This window comes from Osmerus mordax, chromosome 19 (genome assembly GCF_038355195.1).
Source record: "Osmerus mordax isolate fOsmMor3 chromosome 19, fOsmMor3.pri, whole genome shotgun sequence".
NCBI classification, from domain to species: domain Eukaryota; kingdom Metazoa; phylum Chordata; class Actinopteri; order Osmeriformes; family Osmeridae; genus Osmerus; species Osmerus mordax.
The window spans coordinates 2398371-2426089 of NC_090068.1; the positions used below are offsets into that span (position 1 = coordinate 2398371).

At 49.0% G+C, this 27719-nt stretch overlaps 47 non-coding genes across 47 annotated transcripts; all 47 read left to right on the top strand.

The window, feature by feature from the left end:
- Positions 1-258: 258 nt before the first annotated feature.
- Positions 259-330, top strand: trnah-gug (transfer RNA histidin (anticodon GUG)). Its single transcript has one exon. It is a non-coding gene; the product is annotated as a tRNA-His (tRNA).
- Positions 331-564: 234 nt separating this feature from the next.
- On the top strand, positions 565-637 carry trnar-acg (transfer RNA arginine (anticodon ACG)). The gene has a single exon. It is a non-coding gene; the product is annotated as a tRNA-Arg (tRNA).
- A 1024-nt stretch (positions 638-1661) lies between these two features.
- Positions 1662-1734, top strand: trnar-acg (transfer RNA arginine (anticodon ACG)). The gene has a single exon. It is a non-coding gene; the product is annotated as a tRNA-Arg (tRNA).
- A 729-nt stretch (positions 1735-2463) lies between these two features.
- On the top strand, positions 2464-2535 carry trnah-gug (transfer RNA histidin (anticodon GUG)). Its single transcript has one exon. It is a non-coding gene; the product is annotated as a tRNA-His (tRNA).
- Positions 2536-2769: 234 nt separating this feature from the next.
- On the top strand, positions 2770-2842 carry trnar-acg (transfer RNA arginine (anticodon ACG)). Its single transcript has one exon. It is a non-coding gene; the product is annotated as a tRNA-Arg (tRNA).
- Positions 2843-3877: 1035 nt separating this feature from the next.
- Positions 3878-3950, top strand: trnar-acg (transfer RNA arginine (anticodon ACG)). The gene has a single exon. It is a non-coding gene; the product is annotated as a tRNA-Arg (tRNA).
- A 729-nt stretch (positions 3951-4679) lies between these two features.
- trnah-gug (transfer RNA histidin (anticodon GUG)) lies at positions 4680-4751 on the top strand. Its single transcript has one exon. It is a non-coding gene; the product is annotated as a tRNA-His (tRNA).
- A 234-nt stretch (positions 4752-4985) lies between these two features.
- trnar-acg (transfer RNA arginine (anticodon ACG)) lies at positions 4986-5058 on the top strand. Its single transcript has one exon. It is a non-coding gene; the product is annotated as a tRNA-Arg (tRNA).
- A 1035-nt stretch (positions 5059-6093) lies between these two features.
- Positions 6094-6166, top strand: trnar-acg (transfer RNA arginine (anticodon ACG)). Its single transcript has one exon. It is a non-coding gene; the product is annotated as a tRNA-Arg (tRNA).
- A 729-nt stretch (positions 6167-6895) lies between these two features.
- Positions 6896-6967, top strand: trnah-gug (transfer RNA histidin (anticodon GUG)). Its single transcript has one exon. It is a non-coding gene; the product is annotated as a tRNA-His (tRNA).
- Positions 6968-7201: 234 nt separating this feature from the next.
- On the top strand, positions 7202-7274 carry trnar-acg (transfer RNA arginine (anticodon ACG)). Its single transcript has one exon. It is a non-coding gene; the product is annotated as a tRNA-Arg (tRNA).
- A 729-nt stretch (positions 7275-8003) lies between these two features.
- trnah-gug (transfer RNA histidin (anticodon GUG)) lies at positions 8004-8075 on the top strand. The gene has a single exon. It is a non-coding gene; the product is annotated as a tRNA-His (tRNA).
- Positions 8076-8309: 234 nt separating this feature from the next.
- On the top strand, positions 8310-8382 carry trnar-acg (transfer RNA arginine (anticodon ACG)). The gene has a single exon. It is a non-coding gene; the product is annotated as a tRNA-Arg (tRNA).
- A 729-nt stretch (positions 8383-9111) lies between these two features.
- Positions 9112-9183, top strand: trnah-gug (transfer RNA histidin (anticodon GUG)). Its single transcript has one exon. It is a non-coding gene; the product is annotated as a tRNA-His (tRNA).
- Positions 9184-9417: 234 nt separating this feature from the next.
- On the top strand, positions 9418-9490 carry trnar-acg (transfer RNA arginine (anticodon ACG)). The gene has a single exon. It is a non-coding gene; the product is annotated as a tRNA-Arg (tRNA).
- A 729-nt stretch (positions 9491-10219) lies between these two features.
- On the top strand, positions 10220-10291 carry trnah-gug (transfer RNA histidin (anticodon GUG)). The gene has a single exon. It is a non-coding gene; the product is annotated as a tRNA-His (tRNA).
- A 234-nt stretch (positions 10292-10525) lies between these two features.
- trnar-acg (transfer RNA arginine (anticodon ACG)) lies at positions 10526-10598 on the top strand. The gene has a single exon. It is a non-coding gene; the product is annotated as a tRNA-Arg (tRNA).
- A 729-nt stretch (positions 10599-11327) lies between these two features.
- Positions 11328-11399, top strand: trnah-gug (transfer RNA histidin (anticodon GUG)). The gene has a single exon. It is a non-coding gene; the product is annotated as a tRNA-His (tRNA).
- A 234-nt stretch (positions 11400-11633) lies between these two features.
- Positions 11634-11706, top strand: trnar-acg (transfer RNA arginine (anticodon ACG)). Its single transcript has one exon. It is a non-coding gene; the product is annotated as a tRNA-Arg (tRNA).
- Positions 11707-12435: 729 nt separating this feature from the next.
- Positions 12436-12507, top strand: trnah-gug (transfer RNA histidin (anticodon GUG)). The gene has a single exon. It is a non-coding gene; the product is annotated as a tRNA-His (tRNA).
- Positions 12508-12741: 234 nt separating this feature from the next.
- trnar-acg (transfer RNA arginine (anticodon ACG)) lies at positions 12742-12814 on the top strand. The gene has a single exon. It is a non-coding gene; the product is annotated as a tRNA-Arg (tRNA).
- Positions 12815-13543: 729 nt separating this feature from the next.
- Positions 13544-13615, top strand: trnah-gug (transfer RNA histidin (anticodon GUG)). Its single transcript has one exon. It is a non-coding gene; the product is annotated as a tRNA-His (tRNA).
- Positions 13616-13849: 234 nt separating this feature from the next.
- Positions 13850-13922, top strand: trnar-acg (transfer RNA arginine (anticodon ACG)). Its single transcript has one exon. It is a non-coding gene; the product is annotated as a tRNA-Arg (tRNA).
- A 729-nt stretch (positions 13923-14651) lies between these two features.
- trnah-gug (transfer RNA histidin (anticodon GUG)) lies at positions 14652-14723 on the top strand. Its single transcript has one exon. It is a non-coding gene; the product is annotated as a tRNA-His (tRNA).
- A 234-nt stretch (positions 14724-14957) lies between these two features.
- Positions 14958-15030, top strand: trnar-acg (transfer RNA arginine (anticodon ACG)). Its single transcript has one exon. It is a non-coding gene; the product is annotated as a tRNA-Arg (tRNA).
- A 729-nt stretch (positions 15031-15759) lies between these two features.
- On the top strand, positions 15760-15831 carry trnah-gug (transfer RNA histidin (anticodon GUG)). Its single transcript has one exon. It is a non-coding gene; the product is annotated as a tRNA-His (tRNA).
- A 234-nt stretch (positions 15832-16065) lies between these two features.
- Positions 16066-16138, top strand: trnar-acg (transfer RNA arginine (anticodon ACG)). Its single transcript has one exon. It is a non-coding gene; the product is annotated as a tRNA-Arg (tRNA).
- A 729-nt stretch (positions 16139-16867) lies between these two features.
- Positions 16868-16939, top strand: trnah-gug (transfer RNA histidin (anticodon GUG)). The gene has a single exon. It is a non-coding gene; the product is annotated as a tRNA-His (tRNA).
- A 234-nt stretch (positions 16940-17173) lies between these two features.
- On the top strand, positions 17174-17246 carry trnar-acg (transfer RNA arginine (anticodon ACG)). The gene has a single exon. It is a non-coding gene; the product is annotated as a tRNA-Arg (tRNA).
- Positions 17247-17975: 729 nt separating this feature from the next.
- Positions 17976-18047, top strand: trnah-gug (transfer RNA histidin (anticodon GUG)). The gene has a single exon. It is a non-coding gene; the product is annotated as a tRNA-His (tRNA).
- Positions 18048-18281: 234 nt separating this feature from the next.
- Positions 18282-18354, top strand: trnar-acg (transfer RNA arginine (anticodon ACG)). Its single transcript has one exon. It is a non-coding gene; the product is annotated as a tRNA-Arg (tRNA).
- A 729-nt stretch (positions 18355-19083) lies between these two features.
- On the top strand, positions 19084-19155 carry trnah-gug (transfer RNA histidin (anticodon GUG)). The gene has a single exon. It is a non-coding gene; the product is annotated as a tRNA-His (tRNA).
- Positions 19156-19389: 234 nt separating this feature from the next.
- Positions 19390-19462, top strand: trnar-acg (transfer RNA arginine (anticodon ACG)). Its single transcript has one exon. It is a non-coding gene; the product is annotated as a tRNA-Arg (tRNA).
- A 729-nt stretch (positions 19463-20191) lies between these two features.
- On the top strand, positions 20192-20263 carry trnah-gug (transfer RNA histidin (anticodon GUG)). The gene has a single exon. It is a non-coding gene; the product is annotated as a tRNA-His (tRNA).
- A 234-nt stretch (positions 20264-20497) lies between these two features.
- Positions 20498-20570, top strand: trnar-acg (transfer RNA arginine (anticodon ACG)). The gene has a single exon. It is a non-coding gene; the product is annotated as a tRNA-Arg (tRNA).
- Positions 20571-21299: 729 nt separating this feature from the next.
- On the top strand, positions 21300-21371 carry trnah-gug (transfer RNA histidin (anticodon GUG)). The gene has a single exon. It is a non-coding gene; the product is annotated as a tRNA-His (tRNA).
- A 234-nt stretch (positions 21372-21605) lies between these two features.
- trnar-acg (transfer RNA arginine (anticodon ACG)) lies at positions 21606-21678 on the top strand. Its single transcript has one exon. It is a non-coding gene; the product is annotated as a tRNA-Arg (tRNA).
- A 729-nt stretch (positions 21679-22407) lies between these two features.
- On the top strand, positions 22408-22479 carry trnah-gug (transfer RNA histidin (anticodon GUG)). The gene has a single exon. It is a non-coding gene; the product is annotated as a tRNA-His (tRNA).
- A 234-nt stretch (positions 22480-22713) lies between these two features.
- Positions 22714-22786, top strand: trnar-acg (transfer RNA arginine (anticodon ACG)). Its single transcript has one exon. It is a non-coding gene; the product is annotated as a tRNA-Arg (tRNA).
- Positions 22787-23515: 729 nt separating this feature from the next.
- Positions 23516-23587, top strand: trnah-gug (transfer RNA histidin (anticodon GUG)). Its single transcript has one exon. It is a non-coding gene; the product is annotated as a tRNA-His (tRNA).
- Positions 23588-23821: 234 nt separating this feature from the next.
- Positions 23822-23894, top strand: trnar-acg (transfer RNA arginine (anticodon ACG)). Its single transcript has one exon. It is a non-coding gene; the product is annotated as a tRNA-Arg (tRNA).
- A 729-nt stretch (positions 23895-24623) lies between these two features.
- On the top strand, positions 24624-24695 carry trnah-gug (transfer RNA histidin (anticodon GUG)). The gene has a single exon. It is a non-coding gene; the product is annotated as a tRNA-His (tRNA).
- A 234-nt stretch (positions 24696-24929) lies between these two features.
- trnar-acg (transfer RNA arginine (anticodon ACG)) lies at positions 24930-25002 on the top strand. Its single transcript has one exon. It is a non-coding gene; the product is annotated as a tRNA-Arg (tRNA).
- A 729-nt stretch (positions 25003-25731) lies between these two features.
- Positions 25732-25803, top strand: trnah-gug (transfer RNA histidin (anticodon GUG)). The gene has a single exon. It is a non-coding gene; the product is annotated as a tRNA-His (tRNA).
- Positions 25804-26037: 234 nt separating this feature from the next.
- On the top strand, positions 26038-26110 carry trnar-acg (transfer RNA arginine (anticodon ACG)). Its single transcript has one exon. It is a non-coding gene; the product is annotated as a tRNA-Arg (tRNA).
- A 729-nt stretch (positions 26111-26839) lies between these two features.
- Positions 26840-26911, top strand: trnah-gug (transfer RNA histidin (anticodon GUG)). Its single transcript has one exon. It is a non-coding gene; the product is annotated as a tRNA-His (tRNA).
- A 234-nt stretch (positions 26912-27145) lies between these two features.
- On the top strand, positions 27146-27218 carry trnar-acg (transfer RNA arginine (anticodon ACG)). Its single transcript has one exon. It is a non-coding gene; the product is annotated as a tRNA-Arg (tRNA).
- Positions 27219-27719: the final 501 nt, after the last annotated feature.

Sequence of the window (27719 nt, forward strand, 5' to 3'; positions counted from 1 at the left end):
CACTATGCAGGGAATGAGTAGCCCTTCCGCGCCATTCTTGAAAAACGCTCAACAATCTTGTCAGAACCAAATTAAAAAGTGACGCCCCTTGAAATGTGGCAGAGAAAACAAGGTGGATAATGGCTTGTTTGGAAATTGAGACGGCTTAGACAAAGGGAGAGAGGCTGGGAACTTACGTTCGCAGTTTATTCATGTGGCACAGCACAAGTCAGAACACCCGTGGCCACCAGCTCTCGTGTGTCCAGCGAGAAGCGACGAGCCGTGATCGTATAGTGGTTAGTACTCTGCGTTGTGGTCGCAGCAACCCCGGTTCGAATCCGGGTCACGGCACATATTTCGTTGTCTCTATGTGCAGACAAGGGACGTTGCGCGCCGTGCGTATACGCGACCAGTGCCATGCGCAGAGCTACTCCCCCTCGTCTCTGTTTAAAAAGAGCGTTTAGATATATAGTCTCGGTTAGTAGACCTGCGAAAGAGGAAGACCACTGTCGGCTGTTTCCCCGTCACTTCTTTCGCTCCGAGCGAGTGTCCTGGGTCGGTGACATGGCAAGCAGCAAACACCTTAGGCCAGTGGCGCAATGGATAACGCGTCTGACTACGGATCAGAAGATTCCAGGTTCAACTCCTGGCTGGCTCGAGCATCCATTTAACCAATTCTGTATTTGGGCGATGAGGGAAAAAAGTCTGTCAAGTAGTTGAGCGTAGCGCGCCAAACTAAAAGAACAGGCCTAATGCCTTTTTCACCAAAGCTCCTACTTTGATTCCTCACCGTTGCGCAGATACCACGAAGGAAGTGCCTGAATGAACGTTTTGCTGCAGCAGGTATTGAAAGAGCTTTGGAAAAGGGAATGCTTTTCTTCAACCGGTAGAAAAAAGAAAAAGCTGGCTATGGTGTGACCATACAAGGATTTGACGCAAACAAGTGAAAATGCATGTGCTGCGTGCCATCAATACAAGCTGGTGCGAGTATAGTCACTTCAAAGCCGTTTTGGGGCGGATGAGTACCTATTTGAACTTGATTTAGGACCATTGAAAGTGTGAGAGTGACTGGCCTTGTTCTGCTTCGGGGACACAAAGGCAAGAATCATAATTTGTGTCCGAAAAAGGACACTATGCAGGGAATGAGTAGCCCTTCCGCGCCATTCTTGTAAAACGCTCCACAATCTTGTCATAACCAAATTAAAAAGTGACAAACCTTGAAATGTGGCATAGATAACGAGGTGGAAAATGGCTTGTTTGGAAATTGAGACGGCTTAGACAAAGGGAGAGAGGCTGGGAACTTACGTTCGCAGTTTATTCATGTGGCACAGCACAGTATAGAACACCCGTGGCCACCAGCTCTCGTGTGTCCAGCGAGAAGCGGCGAGCCGTGATCGTATAGTGGTTAGTACTCTGCGTTGTGGTCGCAGCATCCCCGGGTCACGGCACATTTTTCGTTGTCCCTATGTGCAGACAAGGGACGTTGCGCGCCGTGCGTATACGCGACCAGTGCCATGCGCAGAGCTACTCCCCCTCGTCTCTGTTTAAAAAGAGCGTTTAGATATATAGTCTCGGTTAGTAGACCTGCGAAAGAGGAAGACCAATGTCGGCTGTTTCCCCGTCACTTCTTTCGCTCCGAGCGAGTGTCCTGGGTCGGTGACATGGCAAGAAGCAAACACCTTGGGCCAGTGGCGCAATGGATAACGCGTCTGACTACGGATCAGAAGATTCCAGGTTCGACTCCTGGCTGGCTCGAGCATCCATTTAACCAATTCTGTATTTGGGCGATGAGGGAAAAAAGTCTGTCAAGTAGTTGAGCGTAGCGCGCCAAACTAAAAGAACAGGCCTTATGCCTTTTTCACCAAAGCTCCTACTTTGATTCCTCACCGTTGCGCAGATACCACGAAGGAAGCGCCTGAATGAACGTTTTGCTGCAGCAGGTATTGAAAGAGCTTGGGAAAAGGGAATGCTTTTCTTCAACCGGTAGAAAAAAGAAAAAGCTGGCTATGGTGTGACCATACAAGGATTTGACGCAAACGAGTGAAAATGCATGTGCTGCGTGCCATCAATACAAGCTGGTGCGAGTATAGTCACTTCAAAGCCGTTTTGGGGCGGATGAGTACCTATTTGAACTTGATTTAGGACCATTGAAAGTGTGAGAGTGACTGGCCTTGTTCTGCTTCGGGGACACAAAGGCAAGAATCATAATTTGTGTCCGAAAAAGGACACTATGCAGGGAATGAGTAGCCCTTCCGCGCCATTCTTGTAAAACGCTCCACAATCTTGTCATAACCAAATTAAAAAGTGACAAACCTTGAAATGTGGCATAGATAACGAGGTGGAAAATGGCTTGTTTGGAAATTGAGACGGCTTAGACAAAGGGAGAGAGGCTGGGAACTTACGTTCGCAGTTTATTCATGTGGCACAGCACAGTATAGAACACCCGTGGCCACCGGCTCTCGTGTGTCCAGCGAGAAGCGGCGAGCCGTGATCGTATAGTGGTTAGTACTCTGCGTTGTGGTCGCAGCAACCCCGGTTCGAATCCGGGTCACGGCACATTTTTCGTTGTCCCTATGTGCAGACAAGGGACGTTGCGCGCCGTGCGTATACGCGACCAGTGCCATGCGCAGAGCTACTCCCCCTCGTCTCTGTTTAAAAAGAGCGTTTAGATATATAGTCTCGGTTAGTAGACCTGCGAAAGAGGAAGACCACTGTCGGCTGTTTCCCCATCACTTCTTTCGCTCCGAGCGAGTGTCCTGGGTCGGTGACATGGCAAGAAGCAAACACCTTGGGCCAGTGGCGCAATGGATAACGCGTCTGACTACGGATCAGAAGATTCCAGGTTCGACTCCTGGCTGGCTCGAGCATCCATTTAACCAATTCTGTATTTGGGCGATGAGGGAAAGATGTCTGTCAAGTAGTTGAGCGGAGCACGCCAAACTAAAAGAACAGGCCTTATGCCTTTTTCACCAAAGCTCCTACTTTGATTCCTCACCGTTGCACAGATACCACGAAGGAAGCGCCTGAATGAACGTTTTGCTGCAGCAGGTATTGAAAGAGCTTGGGAAAAGGGAATGCTTTTCTTCAACCGGTAGAAAAAAGAAAAAGCTGGCTATGGTGTGACCATACAAGGATTTGACGCAAACGAGTGAAAATGCATGTGCTGCGTGCCATCAATACAAGCTGGTGCGAGTATAGTCACTTCAAAGCCGTTTTGGGGCGGATGAGTACCTATTTGAACTTGATTTAGGACCATTGAAAGTGTGAGAGTGACTGGCCTTGTTCTGCTTCGGGGACACAAAGGCAAGAATCATAATTTGTGTCCGAAAAAGGACACTATGCAGGGAATGAGTAGCCCTTCCGCGCCATTCTTGTAAAACGCTCCACAATCTTGTCATAACCAAATTAAAAAGTGACGCCCCTTGAAATGTGGCAGAGAAAACAAGGTGGAAAATGGCTTGTTTGGAAATTGAGACGGCTTAGACAAAGGGAGAGAGGCTGGGAACTTACGTTCGCAGTTTATTCATGTGGCACAGCACAGGTCAGAACACCCGTGGCCACCAGCTCTCGTGTGTCCAGCGAGAAGCGACGAGCCGTGATCGTATAGTGGTTAGTACTCTGCGTTGTGGTCGCAGCAACCCAGGTTCGAATCCGGGTCACGGCACATTTTTCGTTGTCTCTATGTGCAGACAAGGGACGTTGCGCGCCGTGCGTATACGCGACCAGTGCCATGCGCAGAGCTACTCCCCCTCGTCTCTGTTTAAAAAGAGCGTTTAGATATATAGTCTCGGTTAGTAGACCTGCGAAAGAGGAAGACCACTGTCGGCTGTTTCCCCGTCACTTCTTTCGCTCCGAGCGAGTGTCCTGGGTCGGTGACATGGCAAGCAGCAAACACCTTGGGCCAGTGGCGCAATGGATAACGCGTCTGACTACGGATCAGAAGATTCCAGGTTCGACTCCTGGCTGGCTCGAGCATCCATTTAACCAATTCTGTATTTGGGTGATGAGGGAAAGATGTCTGTCAAGTAGTTGAGCGTAGCGCGCCAAACTAAAAGAACAGGCCTTATGCCTTTTTCACCAAAGCTCCTACTTTGATTCCTCACCGTTGCGCAGATACCACGAAGGAAGCGCCTGAATGAACGTTTTGCTGCAGCAGGTATTGAAAGAGCTTGGGAAAAGGGAATGCTTTTCTTCAACCGGTAGAAAAAAGAAAAAGCTGGCTATGGTGTGACCATACAAGGATTTGACGCAAACGAGTGAAAATGCATGTGCTGCGTGCCATCAATACAAGCTGGTGCGAGTATAGTCACTTCAAAGCCGTTTTGGGGCGGATGAGTACCTATTTGAACTTGATTTAGGACCATTGAAAGTGTGAGAGTGACTGGCCTTGTTCTGCTTCGGGGACACAAAGGCAATAATCATAATTTGTGTCCGAAAAAGGACACTATGCAGGGAATGAGTAGCCCTTCCGCGCCATTCTTGAAAAACGCTCAACAATCTTGTCAGAACCAAATTAAAAAGTGACGCCCCTTGAAATGTGGCAGAGAAAACAAGGTGGATAATGGCTTGTTTGGAAATTGAGACGGCTTAGACAAAGGGAGAGAGGCTGGGAACTTACGTTCGCAGTTTATTCATGTGGCACAGCACAAGTCAGAACACCCGTGGCCACCAGCTCTCGTGTGTCCAGCGAGAAGCGACGAGCCGTGATCGTATAGTGGTTAGTACTCTGCGTTGTGGTCGCAGCAACCCCGGTTCGAATCCGGGTCACGGCACATATTTCGTTGTCTCTATGTGCAGACAAGGGACGTTGCGCGCCGTGCGTATACGCGACCAGTGCCATGCGCAGAGCTACTCCCCCTCGTCTCTGTTTAAAAAGAGCGTTTAGATATATAGTCTCGGTTAGTAGACCTGCGAAAGAGGAAGACCACTGTCGGCTGTTTCCCCGTCACTTCTTTCGCTCCGAGCGAGTGTCCTGGGTCGGTGACATGGCAAGCAGCAAACACCTTAGGCCAGTGGCGCAATGGATAACGCGTCTGACTACGGATCAGAAGATTCCAGGTTCAACTCCTGGCTGGCTCGAGCATCCATTTAACCAATTCTGTATTTGGGCGATGAGGGAAAAAAGTCTGTCAAGTAGTTGAGCGTAGCGCGCCAAACTAAAAGAACAGGCCTAATGCCTTTTTCACCAAAGCTCCTACTTTGATTCCTCACCGTTGCGCAGATACCACGAAGGAAGTGCCTGAATGAACGTTTTGCTGCAGCAGGTATTGAAAGAGCTTTGGAAAAGGGAATGCTTTTCTTCAACCGGTAGAAAAAAGAAAAAGCTGGCTATGGTGTGACCATACAAGGATTTGACGCAAACAAGTGAAAATGCATGTGCTGCGTGCCATCAATACAAGCTGGTGCGAGTATAGTCACTTCAAAGCCGTTTTGGGGCGGATGAGTACCTATTTGAACTTGATTTAGGACCATTGAAAGTGTGAGAGTGACTGGCCTTGTTCTGCTTCGGGGACACAAAGGCAAGAATCATAATTTGTGTCCGAAAAAGGACACTATGCAGGGAATGAGTAGCCCTTCCGCGCCATTCTTGTAAAACGCTCCACAATCTTGTCATAACCAAATTAAAAAGTGACGCCCCTTGAAATGTGGCAGAGAAAACAAGGTGGAAAATGGCTTGTTTGGAAATTGAGACGGCTTAGACAAAGGGAGAGAGGCTGGGAACTTACGTTCGCAGTTTATTCATGTGGCACAGCACAGGTCAGAACACCCGTGGCCACCAGCTCTCGTGTGTCCAGCGAGAAGCGACGAGCCGTGATCGTATAGTGGTTAGTACTCTGCGTTGTGGTCGCAGCAACCCAGGTTCGAATCCGGGTCACGGCACATTTTTCGTTGTCTCTATGTGCAGACAAGGGACGTTGCGCGCCGTGCGTATACGCGACCAGTGCCATGCGCAGAGCTACTCCCCCTCGTCTCTGTTTAAAAAGAGCGTTTAGATATATAGTCTCGGTTAGTAGACCTGCGAAAGAGGAAGACCACTGTCGGCTGTTTCCCCGTCACTTCTTTCGCTCCGAGCGAGTGTCCTGGGTCGGTGACATGGCAAGCAGCAAACACCTTGGGCCAGTGGCGCAATGGATAACGCGTCTGACTACGGATCAGAAGATTCCAGGTTCGACTCCTGGCTGGCTCGAGCATCCATTTAACCAATTCTGTATTTGGGTGATGAGGGAAAGATGTCTGTCAAGTAGTTGAGCGTAGCGCGCCAAACTAAAAGAACAGGCCTTATGCCTTTTTCACCAAAGCTCCTACTTTGATTCCTCACCGTTGCGCAGATACCACGAAGGAAGCGCCTGAATGAACGTTTTGCTGCAGCAGGTATTGAAAGAGCTTGGGAAAAGGGAATGCTTTTCTTCAACCGGTAGAAAAAAGAAAAAGCTGGCTATGGTGTGACCATACAAGGATTTGACGCAAACGAGTGAAAATGCATGTGCTGCGTGCCATCAATACAAGCTGGTGCGAGTATAGTCACTTCAAAGCCGTTTTGGGGCGGATGAGTACCTATTTGAACTTGATTTAGGACCATTGAAAGTGTGAGAGTGACTGGCCTTGTTCTGCTTCGGGGACACAAAGGCAATAATCATAATTTGTGTCCGAAAAAGGACACTATGCAGGGAATGAGTAGCCCTTCCGCGCCATTCTTGAAAAACGCTCAACAATCTTGTCAGAACCAAATTAAAAAGTGACGCCCCTTGAAATGTGGCAGAGAAAACAAGGTGGATAATGGCTTGTTTGGAAATTGAGACGGCTTAGACAAAGGGAGAGAGGCTGGGAACTTACGTTCGCAGTTTATTCATGTGGCACAGCACAAGTCAGAACACCCGTGGCCACCAGCTCTCGTGTGTCCAGCGAGAAGCGACGAGCCGTGATCGTATAGTGGTTAGTACTCTGCGTTGTGGTCGCAGCAACCCCGGTTCGAATCCGGGTCACGGCACATATTTCGTTGTCTCTATGTGCAGACAAGGGACGTTGCGCGCCGTGCGTATACGCGACCAGTGCCATGCGCAGAGCTACTCCCCCTCGTCTCTGTTTAAAAAGAGCGTTTAGATATATAGTCTCGGTTAGTAGACCTGCGAAAGAGGAAGACCACTGTCGGCTGTTTCCCCGTCACTTCTTTCGCTCCGAGCGAGTGTCCTGGGTCGGTGACATGGCAAGCAGCAAACACCTTAGGCCAGTGGCGCAATGGATAACGCGTCTGACTACGGATCAGAAGATTCCAGGTTCAACTCCTGGCTGGCTCGAGCATCCATTTAACCAATTCTGTATTTGGGCGATGAGGGAAAAAAGTCTGTCAAGTAGTTGAGCGTAGCGCGCCAAACTAAAAGAACAGGCCTAATGCCTTTTTCACCAAAGCTCCTACTTTGATTCCTCACCGTTGCGCAGATACCACGAAGGAAGTGCCTGAATGAACGTTTTGCTGCAGCAGGTATTGAAAGAGCTTTGGAAAAGGGAATGCTTTTCTTCAACCGGTAGAAAAAAGAAAAAGCTGGCTATGGTGTGACCATACAAGGATTTGACGCAAACAAGTGAAAATGCATGTGCTGCGTGCCATCAATACAAGCTGGTGCGAGTATAGTCACTTCAAAGCCGTTTTGGGGCGGATGAGTACCTATTTGAACTTGATTTAGGACCATTGAAAGTGTGAGAGTGACTGGCCTTGTTCTGCTTCGGGGACACAAAGGCAAGAATCATAATTTGTGTCCGAAAAAGGACACTATGCAGGGAATGAGTAGCCCTTCCGCGCCATTCTTGTAAAACGCTCCACAATCTTGTCATAACCAAATTAAAAAGTGACAAACCTTGAAATGTGGCATAGATAACGAGGTGGAAAATGGCTTGTTTGGAAATTGAGACGGCTTAGACAAAGGGAGAGAGGCTGGGAACTTACGTTCGCAGTTTATTCATGTGGCACAGCACAGTATAGAACACCCGTGGCCACCGGCTCTCGTGTGTCCAGCGAGAAGCGGCGAGCCGTGATCGTATAGTGGTTAGTACTCTGCGTTGTGGTCGCAGCAGCCCCGGTTCGAATCCGGGTCACGGCACATTTTTCGTTGTCCCTATGTGCAGACAAGGGACGTTGCGCGCCGTGCGTATACGCGACCAGTGCCATGCGCAGAGCTACTCCCCCTCGTCTCTGTTTAAAAAGAGCGTTTAGATATATAGTCTCGGTTAGTAGACCTGCGAAAGAGGAAGACCACTGTCGGCTGTTTCCCCGTCACTTCTTTCGCTCTGAGCGAGTGTCCTGGGTCGGTGACATGGCAAGCAGCAAACACCTTAGGCCAGTGGCGCAATGGATAACGCGTCTGACTACGGATCAGAAGATTCCAGGTTCAACTCCTGGCTGGCTCGAGCATCCATTTAACCAATTCTGTATTTGGGCGATGAGGGAAAAAAGTCTGTCAAGTAGTTGAGCGTAGCGCGCCAAACTAAAAGAACAGGCCTAATGCCTTTTTCACCAAAGCTCCTACTTTGATTCCTCACCGTTGCGCAGATACCACGAAGGAAGCGCCTGAATGAACGTTTTGCTGCAGCAGGTATTGAAAGAGCTTGGGAAAAGGGAATGCTTTTCTTCAACCGGTAGAAAAAAGAAAAAGCTGGCTATGGTGTGACCATACAAGGATTTGACGCAAACAAGTGAAAATGCATGTGCTGCGTGCCATCAATACAAGCTGGTGCGAGTATAGTCACTTCAAAGCCGTTTTGGGGCGGATGAGTACCTATTTGAACTTGATTTAGGACCATTGAAAGTGTGAGAGTGACTGGCCTTGTTCTGCTTCGGGGACACAAAGGCAAGAATCATAATTTGTGTCCGAAAAAGGACACTATGCAGGGAATGAGTAGCCCTTCCGCGCCATTCTTGTAAAACGCTCCACAATCTTGTCATAACCAAATTAAAAAGTGACAAACCTTGAAATGTGGCATAGATAACGAGGTGGAAAATGGCTTGTTTGGAAATTGAGACGGCTTAGACAAAGGGAGAGAGGCTGGGAACTTACGTTCGCAGTTTATTCATGTGGCACAGCACAGTATAGAACACCCGTGGCCACCGGCTCTCGTGTGTCCAGCGAGAAGCGGCGAGCCGTGATCGTATAGTGGTTAGTACTCTGCGTTGTGGTCGCAGCAGCCCCGGTTCGAATCCGGGTCACGGCACATTTTTCGTTGTCCCTATGTGCAGACAAGGGACGTTGCGCGCCGTGCGTATACGCGACCAGTGCCATGCGCAGAGCTACTCCCCCTCGTCTCTGTTTAAAAAGAGCGTTTAGATATATAGTCTCGGTTAGTAGACCTGCGAAAGAGGAAGACCACTGTCGGCTGTTTCCCCGTCACTTCTTTCGCTCCGAGCGAGTGTCCTGGGTCGGTGACATGGCAAGAAGCAAACACCTTGGGCCAGTGGCGCAATGGATAACGCGTCTGACTACGGATCAGAAGATTCCAGGTTCGACTCCTGGCTGGCTCGAGCATCCATTTAACCAATTCTGTATTTGGGCGATGAGGGAAAAAAGTCTGTCAAGTAGTTGAGCGTAGCGCGCCAAACTAAAAGAACAGGCCTTATGCCTTTTTCACCAAAGCTCCTACTTTGATTCCTCACCGTTGCGCAGATACCACGAAGGAAGCGCCTGAATGAACGTTTTGCTGCAGCAGGTATTGAAAGAGCTTGGGAAAAGGGAATGCTTTTCTTCAACCGGTAGAAAAAAGAAAAAGCTGGCTATGGTGTGACCATACAAGGATTTGACGCAAACGAGTGAAAATGCATGTGCTGCGTGCCATCAATACAAGCTGGTGCGAGTATAGTCACTTCAAAGCCGTTTTGGGGCGGATGAGTACCTATTTGAACTTGATTTAGGACCATTGAAAGTGTGAGAGTGACTGGCCTTGTTCTGCTTCGGGGACACAAAGGCAAGAATCATAATTTGTGTCCGAAAAAGGACACTTTGCAGGGAATGAGTAGCCCTTCCGCGCCATTCTTGTAAAACGCTCCACAATCTTGTCATAACCAAATTAAAAAGTGACAAACCTTGAAATGTGGCATAGATAACGAGGTGGAAAATGGCTTGTTTGGAAATTGAGACGGCTTAGACAAAGGGAGAGAGGCTGGGAACTTACGTTCGCAGTTTATTCATGTGGCACAGCACAGTATAGAACACCCGTGGCCACCGGCTCTCGTGTGTCCAGCGAGAAGCGGCGAGCCGTGATCGTATAGTGGTTAGTACTCTGCGTTGTGGTCGCAGCAACCCCGGTTCGAATCCGGGTCGCGGCACATTTTTCGTTGTCCCTATGTGCAGACAAGGGACGTTGCGCGCCGTGCGTATACGCGACCAGTGCCATGCGCAGAGCTACTCCCCCTCGTCTCTGTTTAAAAAGAGCGTTTAGATATATAGTCTCGGTTAGTAGACCTGCGAAAGAGGAAGACCACTGTCGGCTGTTTCCCCGTCACTTCTTTCGCTCCGAGCGAGTGTCCTGGGTCGGTGACATGGCAAGAAGCAAACACCTTGGGCCAGTGGCGCAATGGATAACGCGTCTGACTACGGATCAGAAGATTCCAGGTTCGAATCCTGGCTGGCTCGAGCATCCATTTAACCAATTCTGTATTTGGGCGATGAGGGAAAAAAGTCTGTCAAGTAGTTGAGCGTAGCGCGCCAAACTAAAAGAACAGGCCTTATGCCTTTTTCACCAAAGCTCCTACTTTGATTCCTCACCGTTGCGCAGATACCACGAAGGAAGCGCCTGAATGAACGTTTTGCTGCAGCAGGTATTGAAAGAGCTTGGGAAAAGGGAATGCTTTTCTTCAACCGGTAGAAAAAAGAAAAAGCTGGCTATGGTGTGACCATACAAGGATTTGACGCAAACGAGTGAAAATGCATGTGCTGCGTGCCATCAATACAAGCTGGTGCGAGTATAGTCACTTCAAAGCCGTTTTGGGGCGGATGAGTACCTATTTGAACTTGATTTAGGACCATTGAAAGTGTGAGAGTGACTGGCCTTGTTCTGCTTCGGGGACACAAAGGCAAGAATCATAATTTGTGTCCGAAAAAGGACACTTTGCAGGGAATGAGTAGCCCTTCCGCGCCATTCTTGTAAAACGCTCCACAATCTTGTCATAACCAAATTAAAAAGTGACAAACCTTGAAATGTGGCATAGATAACGAGGTGGAAAATGGCTTGTTTGGAAATTGAGACGGCTTAGACAAAGGGAGAGAGGCTGGGAACTTACGTTCGCAGTTTATTCATGTGGCACAGCACAGTATAGAACACCCGTGGCCACCGGCTCTCGTGTGTCCAGCGAGAAGCGGCGAGCCGTGATCGTATAGTGGTTAGTACTCTGCGTTGTGGTCGCAGCAACCCCGGTTCGAATCCGGGTCGCGGCACATTTTTCGTTGTCCCTATGTGCAGACAAGGGACGTTGCGCGCCGTGCGTATACGCGACCAGTGCCATGCGCAGAGCTACTCCCCCTCGTCTCTGTTTAAAAAGAGCGTTTAGATATATAGTCTCGGTTAGTAGACCTGCGAAAGAGGAAGACCACTGTCGGCTGTTTCCCCGTCACTTCTTTCGCTCCGAGCGAGTGTCCTGGGTCGGTGACATGGCAAGAAGCAAACACCTTGGGCCAGTGGCGCAATGGATAACGCGTCTGACTACGGATCAGAAGATTCCAGGTTCGACTCCTGGCTGGCTCGAGCATCCATTTAACCAATTCTGTATTTGGGCGATGAGGGAAAAAAGTCTGTCAAGTAGTTGAGCGTAGCGCGCCAAACTAAAAGAACAGGCCTTATGCCTTTTTCACCAAAGCTCCTACTTTGATTCCTCACCGTTGCGCAGATACCACGAAGGAAGCGCCTGAATGAACGTTTTGCTGCAGCAGGTATTGAAAGAGCTTGGGAAAACGGAATGCTTTTCTTCAACCGGTAGAAAAAAGAAAAAGCTGGCTATGGTGTGACCATACAAGGATTTGACGCAAACGAGTGAAAATGCATGTGCTGCGTGCCATCAATACAAGCTGGTGCGAGTATAGTCACTTCAAAGCCGTTTTGGGGCGGATGAGTACCTATTTGAACTTGATTTAGGACCATTGAAAGTGTGAGAGTGACTGGCCTTGTTCTGCTTCGGGGACACAAAGGCAAGAATCATAATTTGTGTCCGAAAAAGGACACTTTGCAGGGAATGAGTAGCCCTTCCGCGCCATTCTTGTAAAACGCTCCACAATCTTGTCATAACCAAATTAAAAAGTGACAAACCTTGAAATGTGGCATAGATAACGAGGTGGAAAATGGCTTGTTTGGAAATTGAGACGGCTTAGACAAAGGGAGAGAGGCTGGGAACTTACGTTCGCAGTTTATTCATGTGGCACAGCACAGTATAGAACACCCGTGGCCACCGGCTCTCGTGTGTCCAGCGAGAAGCGGCGAGCCGTGATCGTATAGTGGTTAGTACTCTGCGTTGTGGTCGCAGCAACCCCGGTTCGAATCCGGGTCACGGCACATTTTTCGTTGTCCCTATGTGCAGACAAGGGACGTTGCGCGCCGTGCGTATACGCGACCAGTGCCATGCGCAGAGCTACTCCCCCTCGTCTCTTTTTAAAAAGAGCGTTTAGATATATAGTCTCGGATAGTAGACCTGCGAAAGAGGAAGACTACTGTCGGCTGTTTCCCCATCACTTCTTTTGCTCCGAGCGAGTGTCCTGGGTCGGTGACATGGCAAGCAGCAAACACCTTGGGCCAGTGGCGCAATGGATAACGCGTCTGACTACGGATCAGAAGATTCCAGGTTCGAATCCTGGCTGGCTCGAGCATCCATTTAACCAATTCTGTATTTGGGCGATGAGGGAAAAAAGTCTGTCAAGTAGTTGAGCGTAGCGCGCCAAACTAAAAGAACAGGCCTTATGCCTTTTTCACCAAAGCTCCTACTTTGATTCCTCACCGTTGCGCAGATACCACGAAGGAAGCGCCTGAATGAACGTTTTGCTGCAGCAGGTATTGAAAGAGCTTGGGAAAACGGAATGCTTTTCTTCAACCGGTAGAAAAAAGAAAAAGCTGGCTATGGTGTGACCATACAAGGATTTGACGCAAACGAGTGAAAATGCATGTGCTGCGTGCCATCAATACAAGCTGGTGCGAGTATAGTCACTTCAAAGCCGTTTTGGGGCGGATGAGTACCTATTTGAACTTGATTTAGGACCATTGAAAGTGTGAGAGTGACTGGCCTTGTTCTGCTTCGGGGACACAAAGGCAAGAATCATAATTTGTGTCCGAAAAAGGACACTTTGCAGGGAATGAGTAGCCCTTCCGCGCCATTCTTGTAAAACGCTCCACAATCTTGTCATAACCAAATTAAAAAGTGACAAACCTTGAAATGTGGCATAGATAACGAGGTGGAAAATGGCTTGTTTGGAAATTGAGACGGCTTAGACAAAGGGAGAGAGGCTGGGAACTTACGTTCGCAGTTTATTCATGTGGCACAGCACAGTATAGAACACCCGTGGCCACCGGCTCTCGTGTGTCCAGCGAGAAGCGGCGAGCCGTGATCGTATAGTGGTTAGTACTCTGCGTTGTGGTCGCAGCAACCCCGGTTCGAATCCGGGTCACGGCACATTTTTCGTTGTCCCTATGTGCAGACAAGGGACGTTGCGCGCCGTGCGTATACGCGACCAGTGCCATGCGCAGAGCTACTCCCCCTCGTCTCTTTTTAAAAAGAGCGTTTAGATATATAGTCTCGGATAGTAGACCTGCGAAAGAGGAAGACTACTGTCGGCTGTTTCCCCATCACTTCTTTTGCTCCGAGCGAGTGTCCTGGGTCGGTGACATGGCAAGCAGCAAACACCTTGGGCCAGTGGCGCAATGGATAACGCGTCTGACTACGGATCAGAAGATTCCAGGTTCGAATCCTGGCTGGCTCGAGCATCCATTTAACCAATTCTGTATTTGGGCGATGAGGGAAAAAAGTCTGTCAAGTAGTTGAGCGTAGCGCGCCAAACTAAAAGAACAGGCCTTATGCCTTTTTCACCAAAGCTCCTACTTTGATTCCTCACCGTTGCGCAGATACCACGAAGGAAGCGCCTGAATGAACGTTTTGCTGCAGCAGGTATTGAAAGAGCTTGGGAAAAGGGAATGCTTTTCTTCAACCGGTAGAAAAAAGAAAAAGCTGGCTATGGTGTGACCATACAAGGATTTGACGCAAACGAGTGAAAATGCATGTGCTGCGTGCCATCAATACAAGCTGGTGCGAGTATAGTCACTTCAAAGCCGTTTTGGGGCGGATGAGTACCTATTTGAACTTGATTTAGGACCATTGAAAGTGTGAGAGTGACTGGCCTTGTTCTGCTTCGGGGACACAAAGGCAATAATCATAATTTGTGTCCGAAAAAGGACACTATGCAGGGAATGAGTAGCCCTTCCGCGCCATTCTTGAAAAACGCTCAACAATCTTGTCAGAACCAAATTAAAAAGTGACGCCCCTTGAAATGTGGCAGAGAAAACAAGGTGGATAATGGCTTGTTTGGAAATTGAGACGGCTTAGACAAAGGGAGAGAGGCTGGGAACTTACGTTCGCAGTTTATTCATGTGGCACAGCACAAGTCAGAACACCCGTGGCCACCAGCTCTCGTGTGTCCAGCGAGAAGCGACGAGCCGTGATCGTATAGTGGTTAGTACTCTGCGTTGTGGTCGCAGCAACCCCGGTTCGAATCCGGGTCACGGCACATATTTCGTTGTCTCTATGTGCAGACAAGGGACGTTGCGCGCCGTGCGTATACGCGACCAGTGCCATGCGCAGAGCTACTCCCCCTCGTCTCTGTTTAAAAAGAGCGTTTAGATATATAGTCTCGGTTAGTAGACCTGCGAAAGAGGAAGACCACTGTCGGCTGTTTCCCCGTCACTTCTTTCGCTCCGAGCGAGTGTCCTGGGTCGGTGACATGGCAAGCAGCAAACACCTTAGGCCAGTGGCGCAATGGATAACGCGTCTGACTACGGATCAGAAGATTCCAGGTTCAACTCCTGGCTGGCTCGAGCATCCATTTAACCAATTCTGTATTTGGGCGATGAGGGAAAAAAGTCTGTCAAGTAGTTGAGCGTAGCGCGCCAAACTAAAAGAACAGGCCTAATGCCTTTTTCACCAAAGCTCCTACTTTGATTCCTCACCGTTGCGCAGATACCACGAAGGAAGTGCCTGAATGAACGTTTTGCTGCAGCAGGTATTGAAAGAGCTTTGGAAAAGGGAATGCTTTTCTTCAACCGGTAGAAAAAAGAAAAAGCTGGCTATGGTGTGACCATACAAGGATTTGACGCAAACAAGTGAAAATGCATGTGCTGCGTGCCATCAATACAAGCTGGTGCGAGTATAGTCACTTCAAAGCCGTTTTGGGGCGGATGAGTACCTATTTGAACTTGATTTAGGACCATTGAAAGTGTGAGAGTGACTGGCCTTGTTCTGCTTCGGGGACACAAAGGCAAGAATCATAATTTGTGTCCGAAAAAGGACACTATGCAGGGAATGAGTAGCCCTTCCGCGCCATTCTTGTAAAACGCTCCACAATCTTGTCATAACCAAATTAAAAAGTGACAAACCTTGAAATGTGGCATAGATAACGAGGTGGAAAATGGCTTGTTTGGAAATTGAGACGGCTTAGACAAAGGGAGAGAGGCTGGGAACTTACGTTCGCAGTTTATTCATGTGGCACAGCACAGTATAGAACACCCGTGGCCACCGGCTCTCGTGTGTCCAGCGAGAAGCGGCGAGCCGTGATCGTATAGTGGTTAGTACTCTGCGTTGTGGTCGCAGCAGCCCCGGTTCGAATCCGGGTCACGGCACATTTTTCGTTGTCCCTATGTGCAGACAAGGGACGTTGCGCGCCGTGCGTATACGCGACCAGTGCCATGCGCAGAGCTACTCCCCCTCGTCTCTGTTTAAAAAGAGCGTTTAGATATATAGTCTCGGTTAGTAGACCTGCGAAAGAGGAAGACCACTGTCGGCTGTTTCCCCGTCACTTCTTTCGCTCTGAGCGAGTGTCCTGGGTCGGTGACATGGCAAGCAGCAAACACCTTAGGCCAGTGGCGCAATGGATAACGCGTCTGACTACGGATCAGAAGATTCCAGGTTCAACTCCTGGCTGGCTCGAGCATCCATTTAACCAATTCTGTATTTGGGCGATGAGGGAAAAAAGTCTGTCAAGTAGTTGAGCGTAGCGCGCCAAACTAAAAGAACAGGCCTAATGCCTTTTTCACCAAAGCTCCTACTTTGATTCCTCACCGTTGCGCAGATACCACGAAGGAAGCGCCTGAATGAACGTTTTGCTGCAGCAGGTATTGAAAGAGCTTGGGAAAAGGGAATGCTTTTCTTCAACCGGTAGAAAAAAGAAAAAGCTGGCTATGGTGTGACCATACAAGGATTTGACGCAAACAAGTGAAAATGCATGTGCTGCGTGCCATCAATACAAGCTGGTGCGAGTATAGTCACTTCAAAGCCGTTTTGGGGCGGATGAGTACCTATTTGAACTTGATTTAGGACCATTGAAAGTGTGAGAGTGACTGGCCTTGTTCTGCTTCGGGGACACAAAGGCAAGAATCATAATTTGTGTCCGAAAAAGGACACTATGCAGGGAATGAGTAGCCCTTCCGCGCCATTCTTGTAAAACGCTCCACAATCTTGTCATAACCAAATTAAAAAGTGACAAACCTTGAAATGTGGCATAGATAACGAGGTGGAAAATGGCTTGTTTGGAAATTGAGACGGCTTAGACAAAGGGAGAGAGGCTGGGAACTTACGTTCGCAGTTTATTCATGTGGCACAGCACAGTATAGAACACCCGTGGCCACCGGCTCTCGTGTGTCCAGCGAGAAGCGGCGAGCCGTGATCGTATAGTGGTTAGTACTCTGCGTTGTGGTCGCAGCAGCCCCGGTTCGAATCCGGGTCACGGCACATTTTTCGTTGTCCCTATGTGCAGACAAGGGACGTTGCGCGCCGTGCGTATACGCGACCAGTGCCATGCGCAGAGCTACTCCCCCTCGTCTCTGTTTAAAAAGAGCGTTTAGATATATAGTCTCGGTTAGTAGACCTGCGAAAGAGGAAGACCACTGTCGGCTGTTTCCCCGTCACTTCTTTCGCTCCGAGCGAGTGTCCTGGGTCGGTGACATGGCAAGAAGCAAACACCTTGGGCCAGTGGCGCAATGGATAACGCGTCTGACTACGGATCAGAAGATTCCAGGTTCGACTCCTGGCTGGCTCGAGCATCCATTTAACCAATTCTGTATTTGGGCGATGAGGGAAAAAAGTCTGTCAAGTAGTTGAGCGTAGCGCGCCAAACTAAAAGAACAGGCCTTATGCCTTTTTCACCAAAGCTCCTACTTTGATTCCTCACCGTTGCGCAGATACCACGAAGGAAGCGCCTGAATGAACGTTTTGCTGCAGCAGGTATTGAAAGAGCTTGGGAAAAGGGAATGCTTTTCTTCAACCGGTAGAAAAAAGAAAAAGCTGGCTATGGTGTGACCATACAAGGATTTGACGCAAACGAGTGAAAATGCATGTGCTGCGTGCCATCAATACAAGCTGGTGCGAGTATAGTCACTTCAAAGCCGTTTTGGGGCGGATGAGTACCTATTTGAACTTGATTTAGGACCATTGAAAGTGTGAGAGTGACTGGCCTTGTTCTGCTTCGGGGACACAAAGGCAAGAATCATAATTTGTGTCCGAAAAAGGACACTTTGCAGGGAATGAGTAGCCCTTCCGCGCCATTCTTGTAAAACGCTCCACAATCTTGTCATAACCAAATTAAAAAGTGACAAACCTTGAAATGTGGCATAGATAACGAGGTGGAAAATGGCTTGTTTGGAAATTGAGACGGCTTAGACAAAGGGAGAGAGGCTGGGAACTTACGTTCGCAGTTTATTCATGTGGCACAGCACAGTATAGAACACCCGTGGCCACCGGCTCTCGTGTGTCCAGCGAGAAGCGGCGAGCCGTGATCGTATAGTGGTTAGTACTCTGCGTTGTGGTCGCAGCAACCCCGGTTCGAATCCGGGTCGCGGCACATTTTTCGTTGTCCCTATGTGCAGACAAGGGACGTTGCGCGCCGTGCGTATACGCGACCAGTGCCATGCGCAGAGCTACTCCCCCTCGTCTCTGTTTAAAAAGAGCGTTTAGATATATAGTCTCGGTTAGTAGACCTGCGAAAGAGGAAGACCACTGTCGGCTGTTTCCCCGTCACTTCTTTCGCTCCGAGCGAGTGTCCTGGGTCGGTGACATGGCAAGAAGCAAACACCTTGGGCCAGTGGCGCAATGGATAACGCGTCTGACTACGGATCAGAAGATTCCAGGTTCGAATCCTGGCTGGCTCGAGCATCCATTTAACCAATTCTGTATTTGGGCGATGAGGGAAAAAAGTCTGTCAAGTAGTTGAGCGTAGCGCGCCAAACTAAAAGAACAGGCCTTATGCCTTTTTCACCAAAGCTCCTACTTTGATTCCTCACCGTTGCGCAGATACCACGAAGGAAGCGCCTGAATGAACGTTTTGCTGCAGCAGGTATTGAAAGAGCTTGGGAAAAGGGAATGCTTTTCTTCAACCGGTAGAAAAAAGAAAAAGCTGGCTATGGTGTGACCATACAAGGATTTGACGCAAACGAGTGAAAATGCATGTGCTGCGTGCCATCAATACAAGCTGGTGCGAGTATAGTCACTTCAAAGCCGTTTTGGGGCGGATGAGTACCTATTTGAACTTGATTTAGGACCATTGAAAGTGTGAGAGTGACTGGCCTTGTTCTGCTTCGGGGACACAAAGGCAAGAATCATAATTTGTGTCCGAAAAAGGACACTTTGCAGGGAATGAGTAGCCCTTCCGCGCCATTCTTGTAAAACGCTCCACAATCTTGTCATAACCAAATTAAAAAGTGACAAACCTTGAAATGTGGCATAGATAACGAGGTGGAAAATGGCTTGTTTGGAAATTGAGACGGCTTAGACAAAGGGAGAGAGGCTGGGAACTTACGTTCGCAGTTTATTCATGTGGCACAGCACAGTATAGAACACCCGTGGCCACCGGCTCTTGTGTGTCCAGCGAGAAGCGGCGAGCCGTGATCGTATAGTGGTTAGTACTCTGCGTTGTGGTCGCAGCAACCCCGGTTCGAATCCGGGTCGCGGCACATTTTTCGTTGTCCCTATGTGCAGACAAGGGACGTTGCGCGCCGTGCGTATACGCGACCAGTGCCATGCGCAGAGCTACTCCCCCTCGTCTCTGTTTAAAAAGAGCGTTTAGATATATAGTCTCGGTTAGTAGACCTGCGAAAGAGGAAGACCACTGTCGGCTGTTTCCCCGTCACTTCTTTCGCTCCGAGCGAGTGTCCTGGGTCGGTGACATGGCAAGAAGCAAACACCTTGGGCCAGTGGCGCAATGGATAACGCGTCTGACTACGGATCAGAAGATTCCAGGTTCGACTCCTGGCTGGCTCGAGCATCCATTTAACCAATTCTGTATTTGGGCGATGAGGGAAAAAAGTCTGTCAAGTAGTTGAGCGTAGCGCGCCAAACTAAAAGAACAGGCCTTATGCCTTTTTCACCAAAGCTCCTACTTTGATTCCTCACCGTTGCGCAGATACCACGAAGGAAGCGCCTGAATGAACGTTTTGCTGCAGCAGGTATTGAAAGAGCTTGGGAAAACGGAATGCTTTTCTTCAACCGGTAGAAAAAAGAAAAAGCTGGCTATGGTGTGACCATACAAGGATTTGACGCAAACGAGTGAAAATGCATGTGCTGCGTGCCATCAATACAAGCTGGTGCGAGTATAGTCACTTCAAAGCCGTTTTGGGGCGGATGAGTACCTATTTGAACTTGATTTAGGACCATTGAAAGTGTGAGAGTGACTGGCCTTGTTCTGCTTCGGGGACACAAAGGCAAGAATCATAATTTGTGTCCGAAAAAGGACACTTTGCAGGGAATGAGTAGCCCTTCCGCGCCATTCTTGTAAAACGCTCCACAATCTTGTCATAACCAAATTAAAAAGTGACAAACCTTGAAATGTGGCATAGATAACGAGGTGGAAAATGGCTTGTTTGGAAATTGAGACGGCTTAGACAAAGGGAGAGAGGCTGGGAACTTACGTTCGCAGTTTATTCATGTGGCACAGCACAGTATAGAACACCCGTGGCCACCGGCTCTCGTGTGTCCAGCGAGAAGCGGCGAGCCGTGATCGTATAGTGGTTAGTACTCTGCGTTGTGGTCGCAGCAACCCCGGTTCGAATCCGGGTCACGGCACATTTTTCGTTGTCCCTATGTGCAGACAAGGGACGTTGCGCGCCGTGCGTATACGCGACCAGTGCCATGCGCAGAGCTACTCCCCCTCGTCTCTTTTTAAAAAGAGCGTTTAGATATATAGTCTCGGATAGTAGACCTGCGAAAGAGGAAGACTACTGTCGGCTGTTTCCCCATCACTTCTTTTGCTCCGAGCGAGTGTCCTGGGTCGGTGACATGGCAAGCAGCAAACACCTTGGGCCAGTGGCGCAATGGATAACGCGTCTGACTACGGATCAGAAGATTCCAGGTTCGAATCCTGGCTGGCTCGAGCATCCATTTAACCAATTCTGTATTTGGGCGATGAGGGAAAAAAGTCTGTCAAGTAGTTGAGCGTAGCGCGCCAAACTAAAAGAACAGGCCTTATGCCTTTTTCACCAAAGCTCCTACTTTGATTCCTCACCGTTGCGCAGATACCACGAAGGAAGCGCCTGAATGAACGTTTTGCTGCAGCAGGTATTGAAAGAGCTTGGGAAAACGGAATGCTTTTCTTCAACCGGTAGAAAAAAGAAAAAGCTGGCTATGGTGTGACCATACAAGGATTTGACGCAAACGAGTGAAAATGCATGTGCTGCGTGCCATCAATACAAGCTGGTGCGAGTATAGTCACTTCAAAGCCGTTTTGGGGCGGATGAGTACCTATTTGAACTTGATTTAGGACCATTGAAAGTGTGAGAGTGACTGGCCTTGTTCTGCTTCGGGGACACAAAGGCAAGAATCATAATTTGTGTCCGAAAAAGGACACTTTGCAGGGAATGAGTAGCCCTTCCGCGCCATTCTTGTAAAACGCTCCACAATCTTGTCATAACCAAATTAAAAAGTGACAAACCTTGAAATGTGGCATAGATAACGAGGTGGAAAATGGCTTGTTTGGAAATTGAGACGGCTTAGACAAAGGGAGAGAGGCTGGGAACTTACGTTCGCAGTTTATTCATGTGGCACAGCACAGTATAGAACACCCGTGGCCACCGGCTCTCGTGTGTCCAGCGAGAAGCGGCGAGCCGTGATCGTATAGTGGTTAGTACTCTGCGTTGTGGTCGCAGCAACCCCGGTTCGAATCCGGGTCACGGCACATTTTTCGTTGTCCCTATGTGCAGACAAGGGACGTTGCGCGCCGTGCGTATACGCGACCAGTGCCATGCGCAGAGCTACTCCCCCTCGTCTCTTTTTAAAAAGAGCGTTTAGATATATAGTCTCGGATAGTAGACCTGCGAAAGAGGAAGACTACTGTCGGCTGTTTCCCCATCACTTCTTTTGCTCCGAGCGAGTGTCCTGGGTCGGTGACATGGCAAGCAGCAAACACCTTGGGCCAGTGGCGCAATGGATAACGCGTCTGACTACGGATCAGAAGATTCCAGGTTCGAATCCTGGCTGGCTCGAGCATCCATTTAACCAATTCTGTATTTGGGCGATGAGGGAAAAAAGTCTGTCAAGTAGTTGAGCGTAGCGCGCCAAACTAAAAGAACAGGCCTTATGCCTTTTTCACCAAAGCTCCTACTTTGATTCCTCACCGTTGCGCAGATACCACGAAGGAAGCGCCTGAATGAACGTTTTGCTGCAGCAGGTATTGAAAGAGCTTGGGAAAAGGGAATGCTTTTCTTCAACCGGTAGAAAAAAGAAAAAGCTGGCTATGGTGTGACCATACAAGGATTTGACGCAAACGAGTGAAAATGCATGTGCTGCGTGCCATCAATACAAGCTGGTGCGAGTATAGTCACTTCAAAGCCGTTTTGGGGCGGATGAGTACCTATTTGAACTTGATTTAGGACCATTGAAAGTGTGAGAGTGACTGGCCTTGTTCTGCTTCGGGGACACAAAGGCAAGAATCATAATTTGTGTCCGAAAAAGGACACTATGCAGGGAATGAGTAGCCCTTCCGCGCCATTCTTGTAAAACGCTCCACAATCTTGTCATAACCAAATTAAAAAGTGACAAACCTTGAAATGTGGCATAGATAACGAGGTGGAAAATGGCTTGTTTGGAAATTGAGACGGCTTAGACAAAGGGAGAGAGGCTGGGAACTTACGTTCGCAGTTTATTCATGTGGCACAGCACAGTATAGAACACCCGTGGCCACCGGCTCTCGTGTGTCCAGCGAGAAGCGGCGAGCCGTGATCGTATAGTGGTTAGTACTCTGCGTTGTGGTCGCAGCAACCCCGGTTCGAATCCGGGTCGCGGCACATTTTTCGTTGTCCCTATGTGCAGACAAGGGACGTTGCGCGCCGTGCGTATACGCGACCAGTGCCATGCGCAGAGCTACTCCCCCTCGTCTCTGTTTAAAAAGAGCGTTTAGATATATAGTCTCGGTTAGTAGACCTGCGAAAGAGGAAGACCACTGTCGGCTGTTTCCCCGTCACTTCTTTCGCTCCGAGCGAGTGTCCTGGGTCGGTGACATGGCAAGAAGCAAACACCTTGGGCCAGTGGCGCAATGGATAACGCGTCTGACTACGGATCAGAAGATTCCAGGTTCGACTCCTGGCTGGCTCGAGCATCCATTTAACCAATTCTGTATTTGGGCGATGAGGGAAAAAAGTCTGTCAAGTAGTTGAGCGTAGCGCGCCAAACTAAAAGAACAGGCCTTATGCCTTTTTCACCAAAGCTCCTACTTTGATTCCTCACCGTTGCGCAGATACCACGAAGGAAGCGCCTGAATGAACGTTTTGCTGCAGCAGGTATTGAAAGAGCTTGGGAAAAGGGAATGCTTTTCTTCAACCGGTAGAAAAAAGAAAAAGCTGGCTATGGTGTGACCATACAAGGATTTGACGCAAACGAGTGAAAATGCATGTGCTGCGTGCCATCAATACAAGCTGGTGCGAGTATAGTCACTTCAAAGCCGTTTTGGGGCGGATGAGTACCTATTTGAACTTGATTTAGGACCATTGAAAGTGTGAGAGTGACTGGCCTTGTTCTGCTTCGGGGACACAAAGGCAAGAATCATAATTTGTGTCCGAAAAAGGACACTTTGCAGGGAATGAGTAGCCCTTCCGCGCCATTCTTGTAAAACGCTCCACAATCTTGTCATAACCAAATTAAAAAGTGACAAACCTTGAAATGTGGCATAGATAACGAGGTGGAAAATGGCTTGTTTGGAAATTGAGACGGCTTAGACAAAGGGAGAGAGGCTGGGAACTTACGTTCGCAGTTTATTCATGTGGCACAGCACAGTATAGAACACCCGTGGCCACCGGCTCTCGTGTGTCCAGCGAGAAGCGGCGAGCCGTGATCGTATAGTGGTTAGTACTCTGCGTTGTGGTCGCAGCAACCCCGGTTCGAATCCGGGTCGCGGCACATTTTTCGTTGTCCCTATGTGCAGACAAGGGACGTTGCGCGCCGTGCGTATACGCGACCAGTGCCATGCGCAGAGCTACTCCCCCTCGTCTCTGTTTAAAAAGAGCGTTTAGATATATAGTCTCGGTTAGTAGACCTGCGAAAGAGGAAGACCACTGTCGGCTGTTTCCCCGTCACTTCTTTCGCTCCGAGCGAGTGTCCTGGGTCGGTGACATGGCAAGAAGCAAACACCTTGGGCCAGTGGCGCAATGGATAACGCGTCTGACTACGGATCAGAAGATTCCAGGTTCGACTCCTGGCTGGCTCGAGCATCCATTTAACCAATTCTGTATTTGGGCGATGAGGGAAAAAAGTCTGTCAAGTAGTTGAGCGTAGCGCGCCAAACTAAAAGAACAGGCCTTATGCCTTTTTCACCAAAGCTCCTACTTTGATTCCTCACCGTTGCGCAGATACCACGAAGGAAGCGCCTGAATGAACGTTTTGCTGCAGCAGGTATTGAAAGAGCTTGGGAAAAGGGAATGCTTTTCTTCAACCGGTAGAAAAAAGAAAAAGCTGGCTATGGTGTGACCATACAAGGATTTGACGCAAACGAGTGAAAATGCATGTGCTGCGTGCCATCAATACAAGCTGGTGCGAGTATAGTCACTTCAAAGCCGTTTTGGGGCGGATGAGTACCTATTTGAACTTGATTTAGGACCATTGAAAGTGTGAGAGTGACTGGCCTTGTTCTGCTTCGGGGACACAAAGGCAAGAATCATAATTTGTGTCCGAAAAAGGACACTTTGCAGGGAATGAGTAGCCCTTCCGCGCCATTCTTGTAAAACGCTCCACAATCTTGTCATAACCAAATTAAAAAGTGACAAACCTTGAAATGTGGCATAGATAACGAGGTGGAAAATGGCTTGTTTGGAAATTGAGACGGCTTAGACAAAGGGAGAGAGGCTGGGAACTTACGTTCGCAGTTTATTCATGTGGCACAGCACAGTATAGAACACCCGTGGCCACCGGCTCTCGTGTGTCCAGCGAGAAGCGGCGAGCCGTGATCGTATAGTGGTTAGTACTCTGCGTTGTGGTCGCAGCAACCCCGGTTCGAATCCGGGTCGCGGCACATTTTTCGTTGTCCCTATGTGCAGACAAGGGACGTTGCGCGCCGTGCGTATACGCGACCAGTGCCATGCGCAGAGCTACTCCCCCTCGTCTCTGTTTAAAAAGAGCGTTTAGATATATAGTCTCGGTTAGTAGACCTGCGAAAGAGGAAGACCACTGTCGGCTGTTTCCCCGTCACTTCTTTCGCTCCGAGCGAGTGTCCTGGGTCGGTGACATGGCAAGAAGCAAACACCTTGGGCCAGTGGCGCAATGGATAACGCGTCTGACTACGGATCAGAAGATTCCAGGTTCGACTCCTGGCTGGCTCGAGCATCCATTTAACCAATTCTGTATTTGGGCGATGAGGGAAAAAAGTCTGTCAAGTAGTTGAGCGTAGCGCGCCAAACTAAAAGAACAGGCCTTATGCCTTTTTCACCAAAGCTCCTACTTTGATTCCTCACCGTTGCGCAGATACCACGAAGGAAGCGCCTGAATGAACGTTTTGCTGCAGCAGGTATTGAAAGAGCTTGGGAAAAGGGAATGCTTTTCTTCAACCGGTAGAAAAAAGAAAAAGCTGGCTATGGTGTGACCATACAAGGATTTGACGCAAACGAGTGAAAATGCATGTGCTGCGTGCCATCAATACAAGCTGGTGCGAGTATAGTCACTTCAAAGCCGTTTTGGGGCGGATGAGTACCTATTTGAACTTGATTTAGGACCATTGAAAGTGTGAGAGTGACTGGCCTTGTTCTGCTTCGGGGACACAAAGGCAAGAATCATAATTTGTGTCCGAAAAAGGACACTTTGCAGGGAATGAGTAGCCCTTCCGCGCCATTCTTGTAAAACGCTCCACAATCTTGTCATAACCAAATTAAAAAGTGACAAACCTTGAAATGTGGCATAGATAACGAGGTGGAAAATGGCTTGTTTGGAAATTGAGACGGCTTAGACAAAGGGAGAGAGGCTGGGAACTTACGTTCGCAGTTTATTCATGTGGCACAGCACAGTATAGAACACCCGTGGCCACCGGCTCTCGTGTGTCCAGCGAGAAGCGGCGAGCCGTGATCGTATAGTGGTTAGTACTCTGCGTTGTGGTCGCAGCAACCCCGGTTCGAATCCGGGTCGCGGCACATTTTTCGTTGTCCCTATGTGCAGACAAGGGACGTTGCGCGCCGTGCGTATACGCGACCAGTGCCATGCGCAGAGCTACTCCCCCTCGTCTCTGTTTAAAAAGAGCGTTTAGATATATAGTCTCGGTTAGTAGACCTGCGAAAGAGGAAGACCACTGTCGGCTGTTTCCCCGTCACTTCTTTCGCTCCGAGCGAGTGTCCTGGGTCGGTGACATGGCAAGAAGCAAACACCTTGGGCCAGTGGCGCAATGGATAACGCGTCTGACTACGGATCAGAAGATTCCAGGTTCGACTCCTGGCTGGCTCGAGCATCCATTTAACCAATTCTGTATTTGGGCGATGAGGGAAAAAAGTCTGTCAAGTAGTTGAGCGTAGCGCGCCAAACTAAAAGAACAGGCCTTATGCCTTTTTCACCAAAGCTCCTACTTTGATTCCTCACCGTTGCGCAGATACCACGAAGGAAGCGCCTGAATGAACGTTTTGCTGCAGCAGGTATTGAAAGAGCTTGGGAAAAGGGAATGCTTTTCTTCAACCGGTAGAAAAAAGAAAAAGCTGGCTATGGTGTGACCATACAAGGATTTGACGCAAACGAGTGAAAATGCATGTGCTGCGTGCCATCAATACAAGCTGGTGCGAGTATAGTCACTTCAAAGCCGTTTTGGGGCGGATGAGTACCTATTTGAACTTGATTTAGGACCATTGAAAGTGTGAGAGTGACTGGCCTTGTTCTGCTTCGGGGACACAAAGGCAAGAATCATAATTTGTGTCCGAAAAAGGACACTTTGCAGGGAATGAGTAGCCCTTCCGCGCCATTCTTGTAAAACGCTCCACAATCTTGTCATAACCAAATTAAAAAGTGACAAACCTTGAAATGTGGCATAGATAACGAGGTGGAAAATGGCTTGTTTGGAAATTGAGACGGCTTAGACAAAGGGAGAGAGGCTGGGAACTTACGTTCGCAGTTTATTCATGTGGCGCAGCACAGTATAGAACACCCGTGGCCACCGGCTCTCGTGTGTCCAGCGAGAAGCGGCGAGCCGTGATCGTATAGTGGTTAGTACTCTGCGTTGTGGTCGCAGCAACCCCGGTTCGAATCCGGGTCGCGGCACATTTTTCGTTGTCCCTATGTGCAGACAAGGGACGTTGCGCGCCGTGCGTATACGCGACCAGTGCCATGCGCAGAGCTACTCCCCCTCGTCTCTGTTTAAAAAGAGCGTTTAGATATATAGTCTCGGTTAGTAGACCTGCGAAAGAGGAAGACCACTGTCGGCTGTTTCCCCGTCACTTCTTTCGCTCCGAGCGAGTGTCCTGGGTCGGTGACATGGCAAGAAGCAAACACCTTGGGCCAGTGGCGCAATGGATAACGCGTCTGACTACGGATCAGAAGATTCCAGGTTCGACTCCTGGCTGGCTCGAGCATCCATTTAACCAATTCTGTATTTGGGCGATGAGGGAAAAAAGTCTGTCAAGTAGTTGAGCGTAGCGCGCCAAACTAAAAGAACAGGCCTTATGCCTTTTTCACCAAAGCTCCTACTTTGATTCCTCACCGTTGCGCAGATACCACGAAGGAAGCGCCTGAATGAACGTTTTGCTGCAGCAGGTATTGAAAGAGCTTGGGAAAAGGGAATGCTTTTCTTCAACCGGTAGAAAAAAGAAAAAGCTGGCTATGGTGTGACCATACAAGGATTTGACGCAAACGAGTGAAAATGCATGTGCTGCGTGCCATCAATACAAGCTGGTGCGAGTATAGTCACTTCAAAGCCGTTTTGGGGCGGATGAGTACCTATTTGAACTTGATTTAGGACCATTGAAAGTGTGAGAGTGACTGGCCTTGTTCTGCTTCGGGGACACAAAGGCAAGAATCATAATTTGTGTCCGAAAAAGGACACTTTGCAGGGAATGAGTAGCCCTTCCGC